We start from the raw sequence: 23,291 nt of genomic DNA on the forward strand, positions 1-23,291 counted from the left end.
CGACAACCCCAGGGCTTGGGTTGAAGATGGGCAGGGTCAAACTCTTGGAAAATCTGTACCCACATCTGCAGGTTTTTCCAAACCAACTGTAAAAAACACCAGAGATTCAGCACTAAGAAGAACCAGCAACAATTGTGCAACGTCACATCAGTCTCCCTGTCCCCAGCACCCTCCTCATGTGCCTCTGAGGGTCACAGTTTACTAACTTCGCTGTGCAGGTGACACACACCTCACGCGTCTTCTTCAGCACGTCAGAGTGTGGAAACTCTGAAACCCGAGTTTGCCAAAGCAGCCCGGAGCTCTCAGCGTGAATCCCGCCTTTTGTGTGACAAAACTGAACTCTCCCCCTGAGACGGCAGCCTGTGTGGGAACAGACGGGTGTGAGAAGACGGCCTTGAGTGCCCGAGGGGAGGGGCCTGGAGTGGACAATGTCCTGGACGTCCCCTCTGAGAACCAGGTGCCTCCTGACCTCAAGGGGCGGACGAGAGCTCCTGACCTGCCATCCAAAGCTGCCTCTGGGGGAGGGCCTGGCTGGGCCGTGCTCCCGGCTCCCACGGCCCGCGGCCCCCACGGCAGAGCCGGCTGCAAAAGCGGGGCCCCGAGGGGCCAGGGGCTGTGACCCTCACATCACTGTGACCTTCATTGGGAGGCTTTTGTTCTCTAAGCCACTGGGACACAGAGCACGTGAGTGTCCCAGAAAGAGCCATACATTAGCTGTCCCAGAATAGGCATTTGACTTTTAGGAGCCTGCAGTCTTTTTTTCTTTTTTTTAATGTATTTAATCATTTCCTATCTTCCAAAGTATCTCAGTTGATAGGTCCAAGGAATTCTCTTTCAGTTTTTTTTGTTGAGGAAGAACAGTCCTGAGCTAACATCTGTGCCCATCTTCCTCTACTTTATATGTAGGACGCCTACCACAGCATGGCGGGCCAAGCGGTGCCATGTCTGCACCCAGGATCTGAACCAACAAACCCCTGGCCACTGAAGTGGAACATGCAAACTTAACCGCTGCACCACCAGGCTGGCCCCTTTCAATTCTTTTTTTGTCCAAAATAAGATTGAGGCTATCAGCCCTTGAGGTAGGATCTGGGTTTCCGATGAGGGTAGGTCTCGGATAGAATTGTGAATTATTTCAAACTTCTCCCCAATTCCTTTTTTGGGTTCCTCCCTTCAGGACTCTGATTCCTGGCTTCATCTTGTTCAGACTAGGCTCACTCCAGCTGCGAGCCTCTGCTGCTTTTCTGTGAATCAAACCAGCTCCAGAAGAGATGAAAGCAGATCAAACTCTTATGCTGTTGTTTAAACCCAGATCTTGTTTTCTCTTCCAAAGACAAATTGCAGAGTAAATGTGAACGGGGTCCAAATGACTGCTCTGCGTGCGGGGTTTCTCTGGGGTGACAGAAACGCCTCAGAACCAGGTGGAGGGCACGGCTGCACAACGTCGTGAACGGGCTGAACCCCATCGAATCGGGTGCTTTAAAATGGTAATGGGGCTTTTATGTTCTGTGATAACCTCAATAAAAGGTTGATTGAACCTCAAGGGGAAAAAGCAAGGCTGCGTCTCCCTGTCTTCACGTTGTGGAAGGAGTCTCGTTCTTTGTAACCCACTCCTGCTGAACGTCTAGACCTTTCCCGGGAGGAGACGGCCTGGGAAGTGTCTGCAAAGCGGAACTAACGAGGAAGCACCTCTGAGAGTTAAGACACCTATTGTTTATCATTAAGATGTATCATTTTTGTTACCAGATTATAGACAGGCCTATACTTTACAATGTTGATCACAATAAAATTTGTTCTTTCAGTTTAACAACTTAAAACACTGCCTTCCTCCCACCTCTCGTGGATAGAGGTTGTATCAACTAGGATGACACTTTTTTTTGTTTTTGGAAGACTACCCCATAATAAAGTGACTTAAACTCCTATTTTATTTTATTTTATTTTTTGGTAAGGAAGATTGGCTCTGAGCTAACATCTGTTGCCAATCTTCCTCTTTTATTTTTTTCTCCCCAAAGCCCCAGTACATAGTCGTAAATCTTAGTTGTAAGTCCTTCTCGTTCTTCTGTGTGGGATGCCACCACAGTATGGCCTGATGAGCGGTGTGTAGGTCTGCACCCAGGATCCAAACCTGCGAATCCCAGGCAACCAAGCAGAGTGCAAGACCTTAACCACTCACCATGGGGCTGGCTCCCAGGTTGGGATGCTTTTTAATATCCTGTAGTAGCAGACTGCACTGGGATGTGATAAAATGAGAAGAGCCTGGATGTGATAACTTTAATGAAGTGTGAGCACGCTAACAATTTCACATACAGAAATGCCTTTTATCGGAAAATCTCCTTAGACCTCCCCAAGGGCTGTCACCCGACCAAAGACTGATGGGGACTTGTTTTACGGGGTGAGTATGTCGGGCTACACACACAATCCTTGGTTTAATTGTGAAACTTTAAAGTTTTTAATTCCTTCTAGATTTTCTGCAGATGTAACTAGGCAACCAGTACAGCACGTTGCTGGTACAAAGCATCCAAACTTCGTAGCTATTGCATCATTCTTAAAAATCCTATTTAAATCTGTCTTTTAGCTTTGGCATATGCCACCACGTAACATTTAGTTTCTTAGAAAATATCGCACAAACCCCCAGCTGTAGAGTAGAATGGTTCCTCGAAGCTGTGCGTCCTCTGATGACCGTAGGAAGTGTAAGGAAGCGTGCTTACAGGAGCAACTGGAACAGCGTGGGGAGGCGGCCGTGCGCTTGGTGATCGGGAAGTAAGAAAGCGGGTTTCGTTTTTGGGTGTGAACGTGTAAGAGTTTAAAACTGTACCCTCAGCAGGTGTAACGAGCAGCCCTCACAACACGATTAGTGAGCACGTCTCCACTCACAGAGATGAACGCTGGTTTTTATTTCAGCGACGCCCGTTTTACTTTGCTGGATGGCTGGTCACTAGACACCTAGTTTGATCAGTAAACGAGAGCATTTTGAAAGCTTTTTATGAGTCAGACACTCCACTACGTACGTACTGTATTCCTTTTCTGTGATAACCAGGCTTTTAATTTTTTCAGTTAATTTTTTTGTATTATGAAAGGAATATATGTGTAAGATTTTAGAAATTCAAGTAGTAGAGACAGGAATAAATGGAAAATAGAAGTTTCGTTTCAACACCAGCTTCTAGCCCCGCTCCCTGGAAGTAGCCACTGTGAGTAGTTTCTCGTGTGTCTTCCAGAACTTTCCATCCTCCAGTTAATCTGAATTGAAAAGGCAAGTATGTTAAGTGCCCTTAAACCATCTGCTCAGAAGCTTCTCTCTACACTAAATCTTTTCATTTTGAGACATACTTGAGGCTTCTTTTTGAAATGTGCCTTTAAAGCTGAAGGAGTGAAATGTCAGCACTGGGGTGGGTCTAACAGAGGCTGGGGTGGAGGACAGCCCCGGGCGTGTCTGTGTAACAGCGGCCTCGCATCATTTACAAGCAGAACTTAAGTGAGAATCCTTAAGGCAGTTCTTCTTAATTTTCAAAGTCGGCTGGGGTCGGTTATCTCCCTTTATCCTTTGATGACCCTGTGACACAGGAACTGTTGACTTGACAAAGGGGGAAGCTGTGGTTCCCAGAGGTTAAGTAACTTGCCCAAGAACACAGCTGACGAGAGACAGGATCAGGACTGGAAACCGAGGCCTTCCAAGTTTTGGTCTTGAACCAGAGCCCACCGGTAACTGCGAGGAAGACAGAGGCTCGTAACCCCTTTGTGGCTCCTGAGCGACAGGCTCTGGAGAGAAGGGAGGGCGCTGGGCTCACAGGCCTTCTGCTTTCACCCCGTGGCAGTTACTTGACACAGTCCACACAAGGTAGGCCGGCTGGCTCTCTCGCAAGTTCCTCACTGGCTGGGTCTGTTCCTGTTTCGTTTGTTTGTTTGGGTAATACTGGCCGCAGGGGTGGGGACTAGACCGAAGCTGGGGAACCCGTAGTATTTCTTCCGCAGACCACAGGAGTTAGTTCATTGTGGGGACACGCAGCCCAGCAGGGGCCAAAAGGTTCTTCCTCTGGAATTTTCCAACTCACGTTGAAGGAGGAGAGGTCCCATCCTTTCTAGTCTCAAGCAGTGAGAATCATGCAAGGTCATGCTTCAGTCTGAGAGAAGGAATCTGATGCCCAGAGGAGAAGCGAGAGACAGAGAGAGAGAGAGAGAGAGAGAGAGAGAGAAAGGAAAGGAGGAGAGAGCCCAGTCACAGCTGGAGTGCGAGGACCCAGCTCCCTGAGCCAGCACATTTCCATTTTCCAGCTCAGCGAATTCAAGTCGCTGCTAAAAGAGTTCTGACTGACATCTCCAGGCCTCGGCTTCCTCGTCTGTAACATGGGGGTCACGATATTTGCCCTGATTGTATCTGAGCTCCTGGAACAATCAGTTGAGATAATGAATCGAAGGCGCTTTGTAAATCGTAAAATGCTGCCCAAGCGCAAGCTGGTATTATTCATTGATACGTTGCATCGAGTTAGGGAAAGTCAAGAGAATGAAGTTGCCACTCATTTGGAAAATAGGAAGCGAGAGCATTATAAGAGCCATCTGGTGCCACAGAGAATCAAATGGAAGCTGCCGGAGTCCTCCACACCTTCTAATATCTGCTTTCGAATGCTCTCAAGTTCCTGTAGACAGTGAGTACCGTGAACACAAGGCGGGCCTGGGTCTTCCCTCGCTGGCTCAGGTACATGCAATGGGTTCCTCTTTTCTATCTGCGGCCCTACTCTGTGACACACACACACACACTAACTCAAACCAGCAAAAATAAACAAAGTGCTGGATTAATATTTCAACATTCTTGCTTTCTCACTTAAAAGAGCTTTACAATGCATGCTAAACGAAATTTGGCTTAATCAGAGAAAAATCAACAAAGAAAATCAGTCTTAAAGTAGCTCTTCTCGTCACACTTCGTTTGGGAATGACGCAATTGGCCGATTCCGGGCAGGCGAGCTTTGTTTGGGGCTTAGATGGGATCAAGATCCATCCTTGTCCTTAATGGGCTCATATCTTTGTTATAATCTCTAAGTAATCAAATCCACTGAAGATGGTAAGTTATGCACGACAGGAAGCGTCAATTCACTTTCCAGCACTTTTCATTCTGTGTGATAATTCCTCTCAATGAGGGAAAACAGATGGTACCTCTGAAATCTGTACTTTCTCTTAGATTTGCCATTTAGGCAGTTTTTATTGTACCAAATACCTCTTTCTTCATATTTGATAACTAGAACCCCCCCAAAAGTAGTTCAAAGTCTCAATCTAAATAGAATAACGTTTGCAAAAAGGTTGAAGGCACTGTGGAAATATGATTTGTAGGCATGAAGAAACACCATCTAGCAACCTGGAAATGTTTGACATCTCTCAGAGTCTAACAGCCTGAGAACTGGACCGCCCGCCGTCCCTGCTCCCTGGATCCTGTCTGTCCTTGCCTTACACAGTTGCCGTGCGGGGGGTGAATCGGTGCTGGTTGACCACTGAGCCCCACCCCACAACCTACCAGCCCTCGTTAGTCTTCACATGGGCTTGATATCAACCCCCCACGAACGTCAGTGTTTTCATGTAAACTGAGGACTTGGAATAAGTTCATTTCCTGAATAAGACATACTCCCAGTCCTCAGAAAGTGTCAGCAGTTTGGGGAGCAATTGGCATCCTCAAACTGATTAATTTTAGGAGAGCTTAATACAGACACTGTTTACAAGGATGTGGGCAGGGTCCAGAGAAACTGCAAGGGAAGCGCCCCTCTCCAGGGGCCCTATACCCATCGGGATGGGTGAAGGCGTGAGGGCTGGGGGCAGGGACCTCCTGATGGAGCTGTGGCCTCCAGGAAAGGGGGGTAGCCGATTACAATGACCCTGCAGGCAGGGACCCCAGGAGGCAAGCACCCTGACAGGACTCTCCTCCCTCCCTCTGATCTGCTTGTGCTCCCATGGACCAGACCCACCTGGAAGACAAAGAACAGGGAGCTGCTGTGAGACCATGCGGGTTAGACTGAGGGCGCGGAGCTGGGTGGAGCCGGGGGGCAAATGGAAGATTTCCTGAGCAGTTAACCTTTGTTATGAAAGTCTCCCATGAAAGACGTGGTGCCCCCCCACACCCAGATCCATCTGTCTTACAAAAACGTTGTTTTAACCAACTTTCACTCTTCCATTAGTCTCAGTCAATCCAGGCCACAGCCCGTGTTTGAATGGGCCCAAATACAGTGACGGCATTGGAACCGAGTCCAGTTGTTGTGTGGTGAGGGATGGTCTGGGGGAGATAGAGAGGTGCAAAACCACTGTCTCGAGTGCACAGTTCAGAGGCGGATGGGACCCTCCACTGAGAGTCCAAGGGGAGCGGGAGGGGCAGCAGAAGCAGGCCGGTTCCTCAGAGCAGCCCCGACTGGACCAGCCACACGCTCGGGCCTCCCGCAATCAGGAGGGGCTGTCGTCCCAGAGAAGCCCCACTCCCGGCCGTGGGCTGAGGCTGGTTTTCTGTTGGTCCAGCTTGCTTCTAATCCCAGAGAAAGTATTTTCACTTCTTTGACCCAGGGACCAGGACTCCTTGCCTTGGTCTAATCCAGATTAACCACTCTGACCCAGTGAAAATGAACACATCGACTGAATCGGATAAATCCCCATGATTGGAGAGATATTTGTGGCAGCGTCCAATGAGAGGCGAAAGAGAACACATCAGAATCCTACCCTAAGCATAACCCTCTTCCATGGGCCAGAAAATTCCCAGACTTGGGAAATGCTGGGCTACAGGGGTTCCAGGAAACAGAGCTGGGTCTGTAGCAGGAGCAGTGACAGGCAGTGTGAAAGGACGTGGACTCGGGGTTCAGGAGCAAGAAGAGATCCCAGATTGACCACACTGGCAAATTACTGAACTCTCTCAACCTCAAGTTTCCTCGTCTGTAAAAAAGAAAAATTTGACTTGTTACAAAATTAATTGAAACCATATATGTGAAATTAAGGCAATGTTTTCCACACAGTAATCATTCAAATACTTTTTGGGGGCGGTATACTCACTTTTTAAAAAAACATTGTTTCTTAACACCCTTATTGAGGTATAATTTCAATAAACAAAATAACTGATATATGATCAATGATACATATTTAAAGTGATGAGTTTTGACTGATACACCCATGAAACCATCGCCACAATCACAACAACGAACTTATCCGGTGTCCTCATGCCCAGCAACATTCTCTCCTTCCCGTCCCATCTTCCGGCAGCCACTGATCTGCTTCTGCGGCTTCAGAGAGTTTCCTTTTCTAGACTTTCACATCAATGCAATCATATATTATGTATTAATTTTCGCCCAGCTTCTTCTGCTCAGCATAATTACACGAGAGGCATCATGTTTGTATCAACAGTTTCTCCCTTTGTTGCTGCATAGTATCTGTTAGGTTGGCATCCATGGTTTATCTGCTCACCTTTTGGAAGATGTTATGTTTTAATTGCCATTAAACTAAAATTGCAATTATGTTTTAATTGTTTCCCTTCTTATTTTCTCATTAATAGTATAAGAAAAAATCTTCGCGTATTCCATGTTCCCACAGCTGACATTTCCACTGCCTTTCTCCAGCGGCAGCGCTGTTTACAGCAACCCGGTGTAAATGCAGACAGAGCAGTGATGGTGTTTGTTAGCTCCTGGCTCGGGCTGAGTTTAAGCACAAGTTCAGTGCCTTCTGCTTCCTGGGCTTTCTTTCATTCTTTGCCATAAATCCGCCACCTGCAGAAAACAGCCCAAATGCCCATCAACTGACAAATGGATAAAATTGTGGCATAGCTATACAACGGAGTATGATTCAACATAAAAAGGAATGAAATGTTCATTCATGCTTTCAACATAGATGAACCTTGAGGATGTGGTGCTAAGTGGAAGAAACCAGACACAACAGGCCACAGGTTGTCTGGTTCCACTTACTGAAACGTCCAGAACAGGCAAATCCATAAACACAGAAAGTGGGTTAGGGGTGGCTGGGATGCGAGAGGGGAGTGAGGAGTGACTGCTAATGGATATGGTTTTGGGGTGACAAAAGTGTTCTGGAATTTGATATGGTGATAGATGCGTGACTGAATATTCTAAAAATCACTGAATCGTAGGCTTTAAAAGAGTGAATTTTATAGTATGTGAACTATATTTCAATAAAGCTGTTGTTTTGGAAAAGCAATCTGTAAAACTTTGCCTGGGGAAAAGCATTCAAGAGCAGCAGTTAATTTATTTCCCTTTTCTCGCTTGCTAAAGGGAAGACGAGCTGTTCACCTCCGATGGTGCTGCTCCTGCATTTCCAGGCCTTGAGCACAAAGTGGAACTTGCTGGCATTAGGAAGTGAAAACGTCACACCTGCAAATAGATCTTGTTTGGGGAGGCGGTTCAGTGTCGTATCGTTTTTGTTTACTTGAGACGATAAAGGGCCTGTACCATTTTGGCTTTTTTTTCTTTTCCTTCCTTTAAAGACAACATGTCCAGATTGTCTAACCTCTACGTTCCTCTGGCTTTAGTCAGTTAATTAGCTACAGGATATCCGGTCAGTAAAGCATCTTAGCCAAGTCAGATTATTTACCAGACTCCTAACAGCAGTAGACAGAGCAGAGTGAGCAAGTGGACGTCGGAATATTCAAAACGACCCTCAGAAGCAGAGAAGCGGGCGCTCAGGACTGGCAGAGAGTCCGTGGGAGCTGCAGCCCGGGTCCAAGCAGCTGTGGAGGATGAGGCCCAGCACGACTTCCTCCCTTTCTGCTGGTCTTCCGCCACCTGGTGAAACACCGCCCTATTTAGAATGCTTTTAGCTGCCGGAGGGCCAAGGACGAAGGTCAGCACTGTGTGTCTGGAAACAGAGCGGCACCGTCCGCTCCCAGTGCATCACTGTTTCCTGGGACCTCACGATTTGTAGCTGAGAAAAACTTTCTTTTTCCTGCTCTTGAAAATGTTACCAGCCAAGGTTTGAGTTTTGGTGTCACTTAGTTTAAATCATCAAGTGAATGAAAGGTCTTAACCCAGGGTGAAAGTAAAACCTGTGGAACTCTACTCAGAAATGTTACCTTTGCTTTTTGCTGTAACTTAGCAAAGAATGTTTTCCGAGGTGACTTGGAAGGTTTTCTGTTGTATTCTCTCCAGCTTCTGGTGCACTACAAAAATTGCATGAGAGAAATTTCTGTTTACCCGGCCCCTAATTTGCAAAATTTTTAACAAGTAGAACAGTACCAAGACATGCGGAGAAGTTGTTCATTTCCCCTTTCTAACCTGTCTCTCGCTTTCCCAGAAAACCGTGTTAATGCCCTGGGGTGCCTCACTCTGCGTTGTTTCTCATGCTCACAAATATGACATAAGCGTATGTTAGGTTGAGATTTACAAGACTAACATTTTATTGGATCAAAAGCAGTTGAACATCATCAATTTCGTACGGTTCAATCACACATATAGACATTTCGTGCGTGCATGTCGTGTCTGAAGATTTTTCAGATGTGAGTGTTACTGTGTTTCCACGACAGACAGGAGACATCTGCCCAGCTCGTGGGTGTGGATCTGACCCAAGCCAGTGGTCACACAGCGCTGGTGGCCCCGTCCCCTGTGGAGGGACATTGGCGTCGTTCCCTGGCGTGTTGAGTTCCCTCTAACTTGCCTGTCCTGGTGCACAGCTCTCTGCTCCCGGGATCCCCAGAGGGGCTGCTGAGTCAGAGGGCACACACATCTCGGATTCCAAAGTGTTGCCAGATTTCTTTCCATAAACGTTGTATCGGTTCAGGCTCCTGTTGGCAAGCACGGGACTGGGACTGCTTGTTTCCTGTGTTCTGGCACCGCGGGCATTGTCACTCTACTGGGTGGAGGATGGTTTTCTGTTTTGACTCACCTCCCCTTGGGTTTTAGTGAGGTTGAGCACCTTCTCACAGGTCCTTAGAGTTCTGTGGCATTTCCTCTCCTGTGAATTGTCGTTTCTCATCCTTTGCCCTTATTTCCCTCAAGGTATTTGACTCTGTCTTCAGTTTGTCGGGAGCTCTTAGTTTGTTGGCGACAGTAACGCCTTTTCTGCTCTGCAGGTAAAGTTACTCATTTCCCAGTCAATCACTTCTCTTTGATTTTGTTTGTTGTATCTCTCGCCATACAAAAAAAACCCTCTTACATTTAGTCGCATACATCTATCTTTTCCTTTATGGTGTCTTTTCTGGCTTAGGAAGATTTCCTCTACCCAAGGTAACATAAATCTCCTCCTAACTGTCTTTCAGTACTTTCATTGATTTATTTTTATGCACACACATTAATCCATCTGGAATATATTTGGTGTATGGTGTGAGGTATGAACATAGCTTCATGCTCTTCTCAAGATACAGCCAGTCTGATGACACCTTTTATCCACAGAATTGAAATGCCACCTCATTCATAGATTGTTTCACATATCTGTATATCAATTTCTGCACCTTGCATTATATTTCCTCTATTCCTGTGTCAATATGACACTATCTTGATTGTAATAGTTTAAGGTTTTAGTATATAGAAAAGCAACTGAGTCCCATTTCACTCTTCTCTTTCAATATTTTTTGGTATTATGTGGCTTTTTTTCCCATATAAACTTTAAATTCATTTTCTTATAGTCTAAAGCAGGAAACAACCATTGGGGAATCTGATTAAAACTGCATTAAAATCATGTATTAATTTGGAAAGGATCAACTTTTTTTATATTTTGTTTTTTCCATCCAGGAAACACGTTTCTCTTCAATGTTGTTTTATATCTTTAAAAAGCATTTTATAATAGTTTTCAAATAAATACTAAGCTTTCTTTTAAAATGCATTCCTCAGTATATAAGAGTTTTGTTTCTTTTAAAATTGGAAGCTTGGTTAAATGGCTGGGTGTACAATAAACAGAACAATGAACAGCCTTCCTTCTCTTAGTGCTAGAACTTCTCAGACTAAACCGCCCAGCCATCCCACTTCCGGTCCTTGGGGTCGGCCGTGATCAGCCGGACTTGCAGAGCATTGGAGCAGAGCTTCGTGCCACTCGACCCTGTTCCAGCTTTGCTACGCGGGGCAGGTTATTACAGACAGGGGCAGCTCTGAGCCTTGAGCAGCTGGATGTGCTGATTTTTCTTTCAGTTCTGGACTAGCCAAGACTTTGTCAAAAGTGGGATCTTCACAGACGAAACTAATTACTGTATTTACATTTCAATTTCCTTTGAAACATAATTTTATCTGTTGAACAGAGGCTCATTTGAAGATAAAACCACAAGATGTAAGGTAGATGAGGACTATCATTTATTGGAAGAATTTTCTTATCAGTATGTGAGAAACCTACTGTTCTCCTATATTTACCTTCAAAGGCTAGGATTTACAAGTAGAGGTATTTCTGCCTCTTGGATCTAATGACCAGCCTTCTTCATATTAAACCCATTAAAATGCCAACAAAAATGTCTCAAACAAAAATCTTCAATTACATAACCTCAATATCCAAAAAATAAGTCAAAGAAGAATTTTCAAAAGAACCCAACTAATTTTGTGTGTGTGTGAGGGAGAGTGGCTCTGAGTCAACATCCCTGCCCACCTCCCTCCCTTTTATACTTGGGACGCCGCCTCCGCATGGCTCGATGAGCAGTGCCAAGTCTGCACCCAGGATCTGAACCGGCGAACCGTGGGCCGCCAAATCGGAACGTGCGAACTTAACCACTACGCCACGGGTTGGCCCCCAACTCAATTAATTTTTAAATGCTACAATTCCAAAGGATAAAATTATAAAGGAATAGGAAAAAAACCAATAAACTTTAAAATTGTCTGATACGGAACAACAAAAAGGTCTCCATCAGAATTCAAAAAATGACTTGAATATGCTCTAAATGAGAAGAAAGAAGATATAAAGACATGAAACAAAGGCATATCACAGTTAAGGACATTTCTAGAAGTAGTAAAGAGTTTACACTGAAAACTGGTTAACAGTTAATTGGACTGTTTGCTTATTAACCACAGAATCAAATCCAAAATTAGATGGCTCTAGTAAATGGGTGTAAATAATGGGGGACCAAAATGACTCATTTCTAGAATCGAGTACAGTGTTTTAGCTTAAAAATAATAGAGTAAGAACTTGAGTCAATAGAAGAAATAAAATTTAAAGAATCAACAATTTAAGGCGTAAAATGTTTTCAGAATGGATTAAAGACTTCATCTATGAACAGAAGTTAACATCTAGAGAAAGATGTCAAGACAGTATGTGTAACATTTTTAAACTTCAGTGAGTAAGAGATCTGAAAACATCTGGAATAAAGACCAGATAACATTCAAAACACCGATTTTAGATGCAGCCACAACGACACCAAGAGCTCCCCAAGGACATGTAGCATCTGCAGTTCTCTTTGTGGAAAAAATTGTCCAGCAAGATGTCATTCATTTGAGAAAGCTAAAGAAAGAATTTCACATGTCCCGCCAACCCCAAATAGTCACTGACCTTACACTTTGGGTCCAAAATAGGAATTTCTTCACATCATGTCTGTTTCATCAGCTCTTAGGACGGGAGACTGAAAACGCCGTGCAGGCGGATCAGTGCTCTGACCACAGGGCCCTTACAGAATGAGACTGTGATTCAAACCTGAAAAGGCAGAGGCAGGGGAGCGAGTATGCAGGGCGCATCTCCTATGTAGCCAGAGCTGTATGATACACTGTTTCACTCAGTCTTCAAAACCCTGGTGGTACAGCCCCCTTGTTTCAGATGTCAAGTAACGTGCTTTGTTAAGTAATAGAGTCCGGATTTGAGTACACGTCCTTCTGACCCCCAGGAAAAGCACAAGTTTCAGAATAACAGTCCAAAAACTGAGAATGGGATAAGACGTGGAGGGCTCAGACCCAAAGCTCAAATGTCCTTTTTTACTCATAGAAAGAAACCTCAGGATTGGGGGTTATTATCGCTGTAATCAGCAGAAGAATGAATTCGAAGACGCTCATGATGGAGTGTGTGTTGGCGTACAGATTTGTTTTAAGTAGAAGTGGTTTTATTCAATTCTTTCTTCCAAACATATTTCAAAGGAAGGAGAAAGGAGTATATATACAGCGTTTAGTGAGTATCAATGGCATGTATTAAGTGGAAATAAGAAATAGCAAAAATAAGCGGAAATAAAGAATGATAGGAGCCGGCCCGGTGGCTGAGTGGTTAAGTTTGCGCTCTCCGCTTTGGCAGCCCAGGGTTGGTGGGTTCGGATCCCCATTGCTGACCTATACACGGCTTATCAAGCCATGCTGTGGCAGGCATCCCACATACAAAATAGAGGAAGATGGGCATGGATGTTAGCTCAGGGCAAATCTTCCTCAGCAAAAAGAGGAGGATTGGCAACAGATGTTAGCTCAGGGCTAATCTTCCTCAAAATAAATAAATAAATAAATAAATAAATAAAATCTTAGAATTAATCACACAACAAAAGGGGTAAAGGGGAGAAAACTGTCAGAAACAAAAGGAACAAGCAACTGCTGCTGAAACGCACGCGTTTGATGGTGGGTGGGGCCTCGCCGTGGGAGGCGTCATTGCACGAGTGAGGGCACATCCTGAGGGCCTTCAGGGCTGAGGAGAGCTCCACCGAGTAGGGCTGGACAGGCAGGTCCGTCTGGCCTGAGGTCCAGTGGGGTCGAGCCGTCGTTCACCTATGGGAGAAGCACGTGAGTTTCCAGGCTGATGATCCTGAGAAAGAGGCTTCGCGAGGTCAGGCCGCCAGGCGAGCGCGGCTCCCAGCCGACGAGAGTGAAACGGCCGTGGGAGGCAGGGTGGCCACGCCACCCGACCCAGGGAGAGCAACTGTGACGTGAACGGACAACGTCAGAATTGAGGGGCTCAGGTGAGCAGCTTACTCGGGTGGAACTGAGTCTCCAGCTGAATCCACACTCCCGGGGTGCCTTCCGGAGGGAGAGACAGATCGAGGCTCGACCGGTGAAAGCGGTGTGAGGCGGGTGATCAGCGGTCAGCTGTGCTGTCAGGGACGTAGGCATCTGTACTGTTGCCTGTCTTTCCCTGAACCGATTGCCAGATGTTGTGGCCCCCTCTCACCTGGCAGTGAACTCCTTTGGTGAAAGGCAGACGGAGCTGAACTCAGCCAAGTACACAGAGAAGGTTATTGGCCCTGCCACGTTGAGGCCAGGGCCCCGTAAGGTTGTAACAGCAGCATGTCCCGCGGTGTCGAAGGAGAATATTTTTTTGGTTTGTTTGTTTTTGCTGAGGAAGATTGGCCCTGAGCTAACATCTGTGCCAATCTGCCTCTACTTTGTATGTAGGACACCGGCCACAGCATGGTTTGATGAGCGGTGGGTAGGTCTATGCCCAGGATCTGAACCCACAAACCCTGGGCCGCTGAAGTGGAGTGAACTTAACCAGTATGTCACTGGGCCAGGCCCTGAAGGATACTGTTTTAAAGGGAAGCTGTGGGAAATATCTGTGAAAGAGTGACTTTCCTTCCAAGGCCCGCCTTCAAGTGAGTTTGTTGTGAGGCAGCCTGTGAAAGGGGCTCTCGGCAGGAGGCCCCGACTGCGGGTTTAAGGCTCGTGCTCTTCTCTAGAAGCTTCCCCCTCCCCCCAGGATTGTTTTCCACTTATTTTGTTTTCTGTCTGTGGCTGGGCTTCTCGAGCGGGTGTCTCTGTCCTGTGGTGACCTGTGTTAGAGACCACGGGTTCCAGTTGACAGAGCCCACACTCTGGACATTTTGGAGGCATATTATTCCACCCATTTCCCAAGCTGCCTTTGAGGCTAATATCACTGCTTACAAATGATGATGAAGTATTTAAATTATACAGGAAAGGACAGGGAACTCCTTTCTGTGTCAGTGGTTCTTTTGAATGGCTTGCACGCTGAATTTTCGGGGTAGAAACCGCCCCTGCATTTGGGTTTGGCTGGGACTGACAGAGATGTGCATCGGAGCCAGGAGAGGGGGGAGCGGCATGGGCTCGTAACTCTTTCTGTCCCTCCTCATCCCATTGAAAAACAGTGAAAAATACAAGGAAGCAATGTGAAACAAAGCTGAAAAGAGCACTCGTTGAAAAAGGAAAGAAGATGGTTAAAATACTAGCTCAGCAAAAGTCCAGTGGAACAAACACAATGACACAAAGGGTGCCGGAAGGCCCTTTGTCAGAATGAAAACCGCCCAGAGAGGGAGGAGCGCGTCAAATACCTGCCTGTCATTGCGGAGCCCCCAGGCGGGCTGCCTCTGCCCCGGGAGGGCTCCTGAGGTGCTGCCAGGGCCCGGCACGTGGCCTGCCCTCCCTACAGCCCTGGGCGCTGTCAGCTGTGCCTTCCAGGCTCCTGCCGATCGATGCCCCAGGATCGGTGATGCGGTGGGGACTGGGGGCTCATCCGGATCCCTCGTCAGCAAAGGCCGGCAGGTCCCGGTGAACCTCCTCAGCTGCAGCCGGGGAGCCGGGAAAGGAAGACAGACTCTCCAGCCCCCAGCGCCCTGTCAGCCCCGGAAACCACCTCTGCTCCGGAACCGACCTTCAAGGACTGTGTCCCAGCTCCTCGGGGAGACTTTCCCCATCTTGGCAGCGTACTTCAGGTCCTCTCCTGGCCTTACCTGTGCTGAGGCCCAGTCACTCTCGGGACGAGCCCACAGACGCTGAACCCGCCCCTCCCCAGGGCTCGGGCCCTCCCAGCCCAGGCCTTAGGTGGAACTGAAGCAAGAGTGGTGCCAACGATAAGGCAGAATGATGATTCATATCAAGATTAAGGGTAGAGAAAGGAAAATTAAACATGTTGGGGTTTTTTGAGGCTTTTTCTTTTTAAATGTGGTAAGATTCACATAACACAAAATTTACCATCTTAACCCTTTTCAAGGGCACAGTTCAGTGGCATTAAGGACATTCTCGTTGTCGTCAGCCACCACCACCACCCGTCTCCAGAGCTCTCTTCATCTTCCCAAACTGAAACTCTGTCCCCAGTAAACACTAGTGTCCCATTCCTTGCTCCCCCCAGCCCCTGGCACCCCCATTCCACTTCCTGTCTCCATGAATTTGACTCCTCCAGGGACCTCATCTGAGTATTTATATACAGTATATTTACACACAGTATTTGTCTTTTTGTGACTGGCTGATTTCACTTAGATTAACGTCTTCAAGATTCATCCATCATGTAGCATGTGGCAGGATTTCCTCTCTTTTGAGGGCTGAATAATATTCCACTGTGTGTATAGACCACGTTTGTTTATTCACTCATCTATCGTTGGGCACATGGGTTGCTTCCACCTCTTGGCTATTGTGAGTGATGCTGCTCTGAACGTGGGTGTAGAAACATCTCTTTAAGATCCTGCCCTCAGTTCTTCTGGGGATATACCCAAAATGGGATTGCTGGATCACATGGTAGCTCTATTTTTAATTTCTTGGGGAACCTCCACACTGTTGTCCATAGTGGCTGCACCATTGTACATTCCCACAACAGTGCACAAGGCTCCCCTTTTCTCCACGTCCTCGCCAGCACCTGCTGTCTCTTGTCTTTTTGATCATGGCCATCCTGACAGGTGCGAGGTGATGTCTCATGGTTTTGATCTGCATTTCCCTGATGCTTTGTGACATTGAGCATCTTTTCACGTGCTTATCGACCGTTTGTATATCTTCCCTGGAGAAAAGTGTATTCAAGTCCTTTGCCCATTCTTTAATCAGGTTGTTTGTTTTTTGTTATTAAGTTATTAAGTTTATATATTCTGGATATTAACCCCTTATAGGATTTGCAGATATTAACCCCCATTCCATAGGTTACCTTTGCACTCTGTTGATTGTGTTCTTTGATGCACAGATGTTTTAAATTTTCATGTAGTCTAATTTATCTATTTTTTTCTTTTGTTGCTGTGGAAAATAAATATTTTTCTCTCAGACACATAAGAAGTCATAAAAATGTATTCTCTACTTGAATACACGGAGACTTACCATAAGAACTAAGAAATCAGGAATTATATCATCATATGTCACATTTTATGACTGAGTACAACTCACCCAAAAATCGTAGTAATAAAAATACTATCTATGAAATAATTAGGTTGTAGACAAGCAGTCCAAAGGGAAAAGGTATCACTTTCAGGACTGCTGTGTTGCTCACTTCTTTCTCTCCTGGAATAAAGAAGACTGTTAAGCAACAGAGAAGAGGAGGATCTTTAGCATTTGGGGACGGGAGGAAGGGAAAGGCAGTGACGTTTGAAGCACGTGCGAGCTCTCGGGTGACTTGCACGCATTGTTCCATTAATTCCTGAGTGGCCTGAGGGGCAGGCGTGGCTGGCACCCAATCAAGGCTGCCGCTCAGGGTCCTGCCAGAGTCACAGAGCGGGCCAGCCGAGAGCCGGGATGGGAACCCAGGGCCTGCTTTTTTCTAACTCATCACCAAGTGAAGTAATAGTTAACTAAAAGTTAACCCATAGTTAACAGTTTCAACTGAAATGTTGTTAGGACACTTTATGGAATAGAACAAAATTATTCTAAAACTAATTGGTAAGAATTAACTTTCAAATTATCAAGGAAAAAGAAATACTCAAGGATGACTAAAAATGTATTTGAACATCTCACTATTCAAAATAGAGTGATACAGAATTAAAAATGGAAGCAGATTATTGTGACAGAATAAAGACCTCAAGAATAAGCCTTCCTACTCTTAGGATTTGATATACAATGATCTGAGCTGAAACACTTGTCAGGCAAAAGTGACTCATCACTTTATCAAAGTGCAGATTACTATAAATCCACATTTAGAAAAGGTAATAGACCAGGGGTTCCCACTCGCCCGTAGAGGTTTGTTTGACCAGAGGTGTGTGTGTGTCTGGATCCGAATGCTTCCATGTGGGCCCTCCAGGCCACAGTTCGCCAGGGAACCACCCTTCCTCATGATCCTCATCTCGTCAAGACTGCGTTTCTGTAGCTGCCCAGCCCGTCTGACATCCAGGCTCACGACTTCTGACGTATCCGCTCCCCGGGTGAGGGATTCCCGTAAAATCGAGCCCGCGTCACAATCACGTGGGGGTCCTGTTAACACAGTCTGCTGGGCCCACCCCAGAGTCTCTGATTCAGGGGCCGGAGGTGAGGCCCCAGAATCCACATTTCTAACAAGCTCCCAGATGAACGGGCTCCCTGGACCTGAGACGAGCACATAAATTGGAAGCAAGCGTTTAGAAATGCTCACGCTTTTAAAAGGAACTTCTACATTGTGTATATTACAGAGTCATTTGGATTCCACTGAATCTAAGAATTAAAAAATGGGCTTGTATTTTCTATGACCTTTTTCAATTTCATTTTTCTGGATATTTTTGTTAAATTTTATAAAAGCATTGGCCATGGGGATTGGAAATTTAACAACAAATGACCAAAAACGTGTCAGAGTTCTGAGCAGCTGGCACGTGCCTTGGAGGAAGCACACGATCTGGGGTGGCCACAGCCGGTGGCCTAGAAATGTGAGCCAGTGGGAGAACCAGAGCAGATTTGACTCCCAGCACAGACACGCCCTGTCAGGTTCCATGGAGAGCCAGGATGTAAAATCACATGCCAATGACAACTTATTAATTTTCAGTGAATAAGGAAACCCCCAGCTGCGTGGGCGACGTGTGTGGGCCTGACGAGTGAACCATCTGCCCGCCTGGGAAGCCGGCTTGTAGTCCAGAACTTATAGGTGAGCATGGACATGCAAAAAGAGGAGCTCAAGGTAGGGCTTTCGTGTTAGCACATCAGGCTGGTTACCTGCTGAAGACGTAGGATACACCTTCCGAGGGACCCCACATTCCCCGGTCAGCACGCAGACGGATGGACACTTGCTTATGGAGCTTCCGTTGCTGACCCACCAGCTTCCCCTTCCTAACTGACAGGTGATCAAATTAATGCCGGCAAGTCACCACTGTCAATCTGTCAGCCGTGTCTGGAAGTCCTTCTGTCTCTTTGGTGATGTTTTTGCCCATCTCCACTGCAACCCATGAGGTTATGGGTGTCAAAGCTAATTTTGAAAAAGTTAGCAATGTGAATCTCATACACATACATAGCGAGCAGGTGTCAAATCTTTAATTAACCCATGGAAGGAAACAGGGCTGAAAAATCTGATTTAAAGAATGCAGGAATATATACAGTCAGTGAGAGAAAGAATGAAATAGTGTTGCCAAGTTACATGCAAACCTGGCTAATGCCCTACAGACAATAAAGGCATAAACTTGGGGTTATTTTTTTAATCAAATAGCTTGCATTTCTACCAGAAAAAAATCCTCTCTCATTTATCATTCTAAGTGAACACCTAGCTTCATGGAGTCTGGGCCCTAAGCAACAGTAAATCAAAAACCTGACCTTCACCTACGGTGTCAGGTGAAGCTGGGCAAGCTTTTAGATGTGCGATGGTGTGACACTCGAAGGGCACACTCATCTTTCTGCCTCATTTCTGAATTTTGGAAAATGTTTCTTCACAGACTCGACAGCTTTACTCTCAAGAAGCAATCCCATTTCCTTGTTCGCACGTTCCCTGGAAGACAGTAGAGACGGGTGGGGGGTGACGGGAGGAGGCAGAGAGAAAATTCTCCGTCACTGTCACCTTCTAGGTTCTTCCAGCCATGACTTGGCCTTCAGGGGGTTTGAATCTATCGGTCGTCTAATTGCCAGAAAGAGTAACTCAGTATTCACAGTTGAATAAACGCGATGGCATAAATTTGCCTGCAGTGTCCAAACGCTCTCGTCAGCTGACTTTGGGGTTTGTTTATTTAGTTAGATATTTAGCCCGTGTGTGCAGAGTTCCCATGGGGAGCGTGCAAGGGTGATTCCAGTGTGTTCCCACATCCTGCCAAGTTGACCATCTAGAGTATTTGGGGATGCGCAGGATCCGTCATTGAAGCAGGTGTCAGATCTGCGAGAGTCACGTTTCTGAAGAATCGTTTCACACACAGTGCTTACTACGGGGTAGCCGGGGCTGCTGGTCAGCTGGTACGCACTGGTGGAGCCGCTCTGGGTGTTCCAGTACTGAAATGTTTCATATCGGGTGGCAAAGAGAAGCTACCTCTTCACTGAGATGGTTAGCTGTCTAACGATGTCACCCACAAAGGCCACGGTGGTGGGAATGGACGAGAGGAGCGGGGCAGCAAGGGAGGCCCACCTCTGGGGGCCACGGGCATCCAGGTGGGTGCCCGCCGCAGAGCTTCCACTGCAGCACAGACCCGGGAAGTTTCGGGGGTGTCTGTAATGGTGAAGTCATCGGTGTGGTTTTTTTTTTTTTTTTTAAAGATTTTATTTTTTCCTTTTTCTCCCCAAAGCCCCCCCGGTACCTAGTTGTATATTCTTCGTTGTGGGTCCTTCTAGTTGTGGCATGTGGGACACCGCCTCAGCGTGGTTTGATGAGCAGTGTCATGTCCGAGCCCTGGACTCGAACCAACGAAACACTGGGCCGCCTGCAGGGGAGCACGCGAACTTAACCACTCGGCCACGGGGCCAGCCCCAGAATGAATATTTTGGGGCATCTTGAATTGAAATAAACCAGCCCCACAGCAACCACGAAGGGATACGAACCCATCGGTGTGGTTTTTACATGGCTTGAACAGGGTGTCACTTAGCTGGGTCACGGCGCCAGCAACCGGATCGCAGCAGCAATCTTAACAATCAACAAATGACTTGGAAATTTCTAGAATATTTTGGTGACTCTTTTTCTCCATAATATATCACTTACAAATATTTTAGGATAGAGTTAATTTGGCAAATAAAAGGAATGTTAACTATATTTTGGATAAATATTTTGGTTTACTACATTGCATATTAATATTTTATCTTGCAAATTGTTAAATATTTTGAATATGATTATTTACAACTATGTAAAAATTAAAATTATTCAATCAAAACTGAGGAAAAACTGAATTGGGAAGATATCAGCAATATGACAGGTAAAGATTTATTGTCTAAATTTAAATAAATAAGGTGCTTATTCAAAGCTAAAAAGATGACGCAAGCTTCCATTGGCAGTTGGTTGAATTTTAACAGGCATTTGTGTGAAAGTAAAGGCAGAGGTGAGGTCCCCCGAGGGCAGAGACAGTGTCTGACCTGGGCCCTAGGGGCTTGATGACTGACTAAGGAAATGACAGAATCAACGTATGAAAAAGCTCTTCATCCTCAGAGTAATAAAGTAAATGCAAACCAAGACAATCATGAGATACAATTTCACACCTTTTAATTTAGCAAATTAAAGAAATAAAACCAGCAACACAGAACCACCCGGGAGAAGCCTGCCAGCATCTCCAAAGGACCCAGCTGATGTCGTTACAGCCATCAGAGGACTCTTTCTCTCCATCCATTTTCGTTCGGGGTTTATCCTCGGAGACAATGTTAAAAGGAAAACTTTCTTTAAAAACGTTTATAGTAGAGCTATCTATAATAGCAAAAATTGGAAGCAATCAAAATATCGGACAGCTCAGTGGAATAGTATGCACTCAGTTGAGATGATGTAGGTGGATATTACAGAGAAATTTAGAAGAAACGTCAACTAATATGCACATTCTGTTTGCCGCCATGTTTGAAACACACAGCATCCACCTATTGAGTGAAAACAAGAGGGCACTGGAGAATGTCTAGAAGAAAGCTGTTGGATGTAATTTTTATTAAGTTGCTTTACTAATGACTACACAAGAAATCTTAAAGAAACATTTACCTCCCTTACTGATTGCTCATTTAGAAAGTCACCATTGATCATCACTAGCACATTAAAATTTACCCCCAAATTTATTTTCCCAAAACCGAAGATTGTTTTTTCTCTGCAATTTACCTCGCTCCTCAGATTCTTGACATGCAAGTTCAGAGCAATGGTGTGTAATTCGTAGCTTCCAGAAAGAGTTCCATGAACAAAGTACAGTCCATCCTCACTATTCATGGATTCCATATTTGTGAATTTGCCCACTTGCTAAATTTACTTGTAATCCCCGAATCAGTACCCATGGCACTTTCACAGTCGTTCGCAGACACAGGCAGACGAGTGAAGGTTGGAGGTACTCAGCGTACATGGTCCCAGCAAGGTCCCACCAAGGGTCCCCCTGCCCCTTGTGTCAGCACTCCCACTACAAACAAGCCTTCTTGTCACCATCTGTCGAGTGCCCCGTTTCCCCATTATTGTGCCTTTTTCTGTTGGTGGTGATTTTACTGTTTCCAGTGCCCCAAGCGTAGTGCTGAAGTGCGGGCCAGCGTTCCTACGTGCAGGAAGGCTGAGCTGTGCCTGACGGGGAAAATACGAATGTCAGATGCTGTGTTCAGGGGTGACAACGAGTACTGTTGGCCCCGAGTTCAACGTTTGTAAGAGATGTTCCCGGTAGGCTGTGAGAGCACTGTGCAGAGCGAGTTGTTTCTTAGCTTCCCAAAGAGCTGAAAGCAAGATGCTTTGGGGCCTATCTCTCCCTTTGGAAACAAGGCAGGACTTTGTGCCTTGCAGCTCTAGGGCAATGTAGCACACCCAGAGCAGAAGTTCTACTTCAGCCAGATCAGGCCTGCCAAGAAACTGCGTTTCACAGGCCTTGGTAAGAGATGTTCCCGGTAGGCTGTAAGAGCACTGTGCAGAGCCAGTTGTTTCTTAGCTTCCCAAAGAGCGGGAAGCAAGATGCTTTGGGGCCTATCTCCCCCTGAGCAAACAAGGCAGGACTTTGTGCCTTGCAGCTCTAGGGCAATGTAGCACACGGCAGAGCAGAAGTTCTACTTCAGCCAGATCAGGCCCGCAAAGAAACTGCGTTTCATAGGCCTTTGTAAGAGATGTTCCCGGTAGGCTGTAATGAACCAACAATCAATACAGTGTCTTAAATACAATGGCTTTAAATAGAAATACACATAAAACAAGGCTGTATGTTGATCGATTGACTGAATGTTGTGACCAGAGGCTCCCAGGAACCTGACCCTGTACTTCCCCAGACATGACGCTTCAGTATTTGCCAATCCAGTGTCTGTGGGAACTCGATAGAACGGAAGGCTGTGAATAATGAGAATTGACTGTGTGTGGTTTGAGTGGGGCAGAGACGTGTGTGTTCACATCTGGTAATATCATCGCTGATATTGAAAATCTTGGGCAAGGTTTTTAGGTTATTGTGATTTTTCTTCCTCTTCTGCAGCAGTGAACATACACAGTCCAGACCTCCATGGCTTTCAGGCTTTTGTGGAGTTTTCCAGACCCCTTATTCCTTTTCTCCTCTAAGATCAACGAGGATATTGTTATTCGAGTAGCGCAGACCTGTACTATAAATCCTAGTGGGTCAGGAACTTTATTAGATGTATCCAGTATTTTCCTTATGTCCCCACAAGATCAGAAACTGGCAACCACTACCAACTCTGTGGTTATGGGAAGAACTCAGATTAGTGACAGAGTGGCTGTGACCTAAATTCTAATCAGAT

The 23,291-nt window shown here is 46.0% G+C and overlaps 1 protein-coding gene across 3 annotated transcripts in view; it reads left to right on the plus strand.

Moving 5' to 3' along the window:
• GNG2 (G protein subunit gamma 2) overlaps positions 1–23,291 on the plus strand; it is a 97,019-nt gene that overhangs the window by 19,317 nt on the left and 54,411 nt on the right. Inside the window, exon 3 of one of the 3 annotated variants that reach the window (XM_014854236.3) lies at positions 18,481–18,579. The exons of the other annotated variants lie outside the window; for them this stretch is intronic. The gene's annotated coding sequence lies outside the window, so the exon portion shown is untranslated. The remainder of the gene's footprint in view (positions 1–18,480; positions 18,580–23,291) is intronic. 3 annotated transcript variants of the gene reach the window in all.

The sequence above is a fragment of the Equus asinus genome, chromosome 2, assembly GCF_041296235.1.
Source record: "Equus asinus isolate D_3611 breed Donkey chromosome 2, EquAss-T2T_v2, whole genome shotgun sequence".
Classification (NCBI taxonomy): domain Eukaryota; kingdom Metazoa; phylum Chordata; class Mammalia; order Perissodactyla; family Equidae; genus Equus; species Equus asinus.